This window comes from Echinops telfairi, unplaced genomic scaffold, assembly GCF_000313985.2.
Source record: "Echinops telfairi isolate 266 unplaced genomic scaffold, ASM31398v2 ScPeMD7_29;HRSCAF=101, whole genome shotgun sequence".
NCBI classification, from domain to species: Eukaryota; Metazoa; Chordata; class Mammalia; order Afrosoricida; family Tenrecidae; genus Echinops; species Echinops telfairi.
Window position 1 is genome coordinate 10,388,003 of NW_022103926.1, and position 6,556 is coordinate 10,394,558.

At 51.8% G+C, this 6,556-nt stretch overlaps 1 protein-coding gene across 4 annotated transcripts in view; it reads right to left on the bottom strand.

Moving 5' to 3' along the window:
- Positions 1-6,556, bottom strand: part of DGCR2 (DiGeorge syndrome critical region gene 2) — a 53,977-nt gene that overhangs the window by 46,715 nt on the left and 706 nt on the right. The gene's annotated exons all lie outside the window — the stretch shown is intronic.

Sequence of the window (6,556 nt, forward strand, 5' to 3'; positions counted from 1 at the left end):
AAAAATGATGATGGCAACATATGTACAAATGTGCTTGACACAATGGATGTATGTAAGTATTGTGATGCACTGTAAGAGCCCCCAATAAAATAATTCAAAAAAAAGTGTTACAGTCTCAGAAACCCACAGGGGCCGTTCTACCCTGTCCTACAAGGCCACTATGTGCTGGAATCCACTTGATGCTATGAGTTTAGGTTTGAGGTTTTAAGTACAAATTGGTTTTATGAGGATGCAGGCACACAATATTGTAAACCTCTAGCAGGGTGAGGCCGACGTCTCTTTACTTCATGAAGTAAAGCCTGTGAAAGCTCGGAAGGCGGAAACGTGTCAGAGAAGACAAACCCACTGCGTGTTTACGAGGGAGGGTTCTAATGGAGGGCAACAGCGCAGTGGAAAAGGCAGAAGACTTCCAGAAAAGCAAGTCTGCGCCACCGCATTCTGTCTCACAGACTTCACCACCACTTCAGCCAGCAGTGCAGGCAGCTGACTTTCACAAAGGGGGTCTTCTATGGACGGTGCCACTCAAACAGTGCCACTGCCATCAGACCGACTCACCGTGACCCTAGAGAACAAACCCAAACCAAACTCAGTGCCACTGAGTCCATTCTGACCTACAGAGACCCTATAGGACAGAGCAGAACTGCCCCGGTGGGTTCCAAGACTGTCACCCTCGACAGGAGTAGAAAGCCTCCACTTTCTCCCATGGAGCAGCTGCTGTTGTCGAACTGCTGACTCTCTAGAACAGAGTGAACTGCCCCATAAGGTTTTTTCAAGGCTGTCCATCTTTACAGGAGAGACGATCTCAGGTTTATCCCACGGGGCAGCTAGTAGATCCACACCACTTACCATTCACATAGAAGCCAGCAGCTGAACGCACTGCACCACCCAAACCACTGCTATCAAGTGGTTTCCAACTCACAGTGGCCCTATAGTTTCTGAGGCTCTAAGAGTACAGGGAGTAGGCAGCCTCATCTTTCTCCCTAGGAGCTACTGGTGGGTTTGAACTGACGACTTTGTGGTAAGCAGCCTAAGCCAGAGCACACAAAAAACCACAGGCAAGCTGCAGCAGGGAAGCTGCAGCACTCAACAAAGCTGCCCACACCCTCACCTCTGGACAAGCTGGTTGATAAAGTGCTGTGAGGATCCATGTTTTGAGAAGCTCCCACCTGCTCCTCCCTGAGCCCCAGGCACATCTGCAAGAAGCAGGTGCCTTTCAGTGGGAGGCCCAGGCCAGCTGGCCACAGAGGAAGAGTGCAGGGCGCCGCCCCCACCAGGGGCAGCTGCAGAGGCGGCCTTGGCTGAGGAAGCTGGGTTCTTTATGTGGCAGGATAAACAGCCATTTGTGCCTTTGGTGAAGAACTGCTCTCTGAGAACCCACTCTGTGTTTGGCCTAGGGGCTAGCAGGACCACAACAAAGAGTGAAACAGGCCTGCAAAAAAAGAGGCCTGCACCTCGGTGGGTGCAGTGGGTTAAGTGTCAGGCAAGGTTGGTAGTTCAAACCCACCAGCCACTCTCCTTGAGAAGGATGAGGCAGTCTGCTCCCATAAAGATTTACAACTTAGAAACCCTAGGGGAGAGGGAGGTGGGACTGATGAATACCACATGCTGCGGGAGCACTCACTTGTGAGCCCTGGCACTGCGCATGCTGAGGACTAACCATCTCAAGGCAGCAGGGTTGCCTTTCTGTTTGTTTAATTAACCTCTGAGTTAGTTAGTTAGTTGGTTGGTTGGTTAGTTAGTTAGTTAAACTGGACCAATAGGTAACATCATGATAAGTGTCAAGGATTTTGTGTTGCTGGATCCACAATCAATGGTCATGGAAGCAGCAGTCAGAGGTCAAAGGATGCAGTGCATTAGGTACCTCTGCTGCACAAAACCTCTTTAAAGCCATGGTATTTTCAATTGTCTCATATGCTTATGAAAGTTAGACAATGAACAAGGGAGATCAAAGAAAAATCAATGTGTTTGAACTATGGTGCTGGGGAGTAATACTGAAAGGTATCACGGGGTGCCAAAGAACAAGGAACTCTGTCTTGGAAGGAGTGTGGCCAGAGTGCTCCTTAGAGACAAGGTGAATGAGACTGTGTCTCACAGACTGTGGGCATGTTGTCAGGAGACCAGTCCCTAGAGGACATTATGCTTGGTGAAGGGGGGGCGGTTTGCAGTGAAAAAGAAGGCCCTCCCTTGATGAGGTGGATGGACACGGTGGCTGACGCACTGGGCTCTGATACCAACAACTGTGAAGTGGGCACAAGGGCAGGCGGGGGCAGTTTGGTTCTTGTGCACAGGGTCACTATGGGTTGGAGCTGACTTGAAGGCATCTAACAACAAAGGTTGGTGACACACACACCACCACCACCCACCACCCCGCCCCTCGCTGTGCCTAGCTATTTGCTTCTGAAATGACCGCCCTAAGGTACCGTTCTAACCCTGTCACATGAGGTTGCCACAGGTCAGACTCCACCCCACAGCAATGGGCTTGGTGTGGGTGGACCTCTGTAAAGACTGATATGCCTCATAAACTCTTAGGGGGCAGGCAGGTTTAGTTTGTCCTAAGGTTGACTGGTATGAGTCAAAATCAACTCCAATGCAGGGAGGGAGGGAGGCCAGGGGGAGGATGAGTAAGTGAGCAAACTAGCTATGGAAGAAGCGTTGGTAATGCAGTGAGTTAAGTGCTGGACTGCTGGCCAAGTGTTCAGCAGGAGAAAGATGAGGCTGTCTGCCTCTGTCAAGAGTTCCTGCCTCAGAAAGCCTATGGAACGGTTCTGCTGTCTCAGTGTCACGCTGATGCCAGTGGGTGTCCCTATCAAGAGCCTCAGAAGGGCCATCATCTTGTCATTACTGTTCCCCACCAGTACACACGACAAATTCGCGAGTGGTGACGCCAACGAAGCCAAGGGGGGAGAAAATGAGGTGGATCTGAAGCACTTGCTGACAAAGATCAAGGGTGGCAGCCTTCAGTATGGATTACAACTCGAGGGAAATCCTCACAACTGGACCAATAGGAAACATCATGATCAATGGAGCAAAGGTTGACGTTGTCAGGACCCACAATCAATGCTTATGGGAGCAGCAGTCAAGAGATTAAAAGAGTGGTTGCAGTAGGTAAGTGTGCTGCACAAGACCTCTTTAGAGTACTAAAAAGCAACGATGTGACTTGAGGACTCAGGTGCACCAGACCCAAGCCAAGGTATTGTCCACTGCCTCACGTGCAAGGGAAAAGCTGGACACTGACAAGGTAAGACTGAAGAAGAGCCAATGCGCTTGAGGTGTGGTGCTGGGAAAGAGTACTGAAAGTGCCAGGGCCTGCTAGAGGGACAAACCGACCTGGCTTGGAAAAAATACGGCCAGAGTTCCTTAGAGCTCTGTCTTACACGCTTTTGGACATGTTATCTATCCTTGGTCGAGGAAGGCCCTGGACGAGATGGATGGACGCAGTGGCTGCGGCAATGGGCTCGAGCATGGGAACGACTGGGAGAATGGCGCGGGGCTGGGCAGGCTGTGCTCCGTGCTGCTATGGGTCGCTGCGGGTCACAAGCGACTTGATGCCCCCTAACCACCACCACCTCACAGAGGACGCAGAGTCAAATGCGAATAGCTCCCACACCTAACATCGTCCATTAGGATCAGCCGTTGCCAGCACCACGATTCAAAACAGAAACACCAACCACAACGAGCAGCGCCACTCTCTCTCCCACGGAGAGCCTGGCGGCTTCCAACCACCCATCTTTCAGTTGGCAGCCCTGTGCTTTACCCACTGCCCCACAGGGCTCCCTTCTCAAGGACAGGATGTTTGTTATTTTTTATTGGTTTATATTTCTGTAGTGAACTTATGAACACAAACCCACTGCCACTGAGTCAGTTTCAGCTCAGACTCCCTTGGATACAGCAGAACTGCCCCCCGAGGTTTCCGAGGCTGTCCATCTATACATAAGCCTACTGGCTCAACTTTCTCCCAATGAGCAGCTGGGGGCTTTGAATTGCTTTGGTTAGCAGCACACACTTAATCTAATGTGCTACCAGGGCTCCTTACCTAGATTGAGCATTCGTTTGACAGACACTGTGGCACCCTAGTGGGGCAATAGTTACACGCTGGGCTGTGATCCTCACAGTCGCCAGTTTGATGCCACCAGCAGCTCCACAGAAGACGGGGCTCTCGACTCCCATCAACAGTTAGGGTCTTGGAAACCCACAGGGCGTCACTGTGAGTCAGCATGGATTTGATGACAGTAGGAGTTTTTTATGTCACCAAGGTGTAACAGGTTATGTGTCGGGCTGTTAACTGCAAGGTTAGCAGTTTGGAACTACCAGTGGACTCCTTTTCTACTTCTGTAAAGAGTGACAATCTGAAGTTCTGCCCTGTCCCATAGGGTCACTATCGGTCAAACTCGCTGGCAGTGAGTTCACAGAGCTTTTTTCATGGCAGAAGGTTAAGTGGTCCCCCTGCCTTGCATCAGAGGAGGTGAAGATACATTTGGCCTTGTCCTCAAGCATGCCCCAGGAGCGGGCTGGTACCCTCTTTACAACCAAGTGTGGTTCTTGTACCCACTTATGTCTCTATGGGAAGAATCCAGGGTGGACCAGACAAGTACTCTCACCACCAAGACCACCACCAGCAGGGCAGACCCCTGCTGGGCACAATGGGGAAGGGCACAGTGCTAACATAGAAACGGGACACCTGCCCTCATTGCCAACTGAAGTAACTCAACTAGGTGCACTGGGCCAGGATGTCCAGGGCCACTCATGGTAATCCCAGAGATGTGGCGCTGTTCTGAATGGGGGAATCACAGGTACAAAGGGTAACTTGGCTCCTCTGACCAGAGGACCCCAGCTCTTCCCCGAAACTCAGGCCCCGGTGGGACGTCTCCCAGGAAGGCTGTATCACCAAATCCCTGGCCGGCCTCTCCACACTGCAGTGAAACAGTTGATTTCCACCTGGCCTCTGCCTCCACCAGACCTTCCCTTCCTACATGGAAGGGTACCTATCTGCCCCACCACTGACTACTCCTGGTGCTTCCTGAACCGATGCCGGCCAGGTGACAATTCTGTAGCCAGATTAGTGAGAGCAGAGGAGTTTGGGACAAACACTGGTCTCCTGTACCAATCCAGACAGGAGAGATTTGGCCTGGAAGCACTGGACCCCAAGACAGGTAGGTGGCTCTACCATTCAGAGTCCAACAATCAGACACCCCAACTTGGGAGCCAACAAGAGACGACCTTCAGCTCACCACATTTCCTGCCTGCAGTACATACTCCACCGAATCTCCTCCACAGGGCCTGTGGCCTGGCTTCTGTCCTCCTGAGGCACACACATAACCGGTCACCCTGCCCTGCAGCAAACAATGAGAACCAGCTCCACAAGCAACCTGGGACAGGGCTGGCCGGAGGGCCTCTAGGTTGGGTGTGGACTTGTGGTCTGGGGAAATCGGCAGTGTTAAAGTCGCAAAGCCCAAGAGGGACACAAGTGACACCAACACCCCTCATGCACCCCACGGTGCCCCCACATGCCAGAGGGCCCAGGATCCCTTCCTCCACAAAACAACATTAAACATTACTCTTCTTGGTATAAAACCATATCCATTAGTACATATGTTAAAGATTGTTTGCCTACCAAAAGGAACTTCTCCCTTCTCACTTTTGAAATAAAACGTGTTCACAGGATCCTTAAAAAGTATTGGGGGATTGTGGTAAGAGTTGTACGAGCCCCCCAAAAAATGATTTATTTTTTTTAAAAAAGGATTGCGGGTCTCAAGTAAGTCCTGTGCCTCCTAGGCCCACAGGATCAAAGAGTCCTGTAGCTTGGGAGGGTGGGGGGTGGCGGGGACTGGGGAGGTGGCAGCGTGTGCAGGGGTTGTTAGGTGCAGTTCAAGGTCCCTACAGCTGTAAGAAAAGATTACCAGGCGCTTCCCGATGTTCCACCACACAAAGCAACGAATCAAACACAAAACTAAACTCACTGCCATCGAGTCGGTGCAACCCTATAGGACAGGGTAGAAGTGCCCCTGTGGTTTCTTCATGTGAATAGAAAGCCCTTTCTCCGGAGGAGAGAGGCTGGTGGTTTTGAACTGCTGACTTGGCTTCAAGAGGAGGTCCAAAATCATTACCTGTTTGTGGCTGCAGATACAGGGAACACTTTAAATGCCTGGCCACGTTCCGGCCAGCGCGCTGGGTGTGTCCCCTCGAAGCTGGTACTTCCCCTGGACTGAACACTTGGAAAGTGCCACCACCACCTCTGTGGCATGAAGGGCGGATGGGCCCCTTTCCAGTTGAGGAGTTCTCAGGGCTGACAAACTGGCTTGATGCCACTTCTGAGTGACAGCCTGGTAAGGCAGGTGCATCCACGAGCTGGCCTTGGGTCGCCGGGCTAGAGCCCAGACACCAGATGCTGGCCAGTCAAGGAAGACAGGGCACGCCCCAGCAGAGCGGCTCCAAGTCTAAAAGACGCCCCAGACCCAAACACGAGGCCATCGAGTTCTTTCCGACTCACAGCAACCCACGGCGCTTCCAAGAACGTACATCTTTACAGGGGCTGGTGGGTTTGAACCCCGAACTTCCC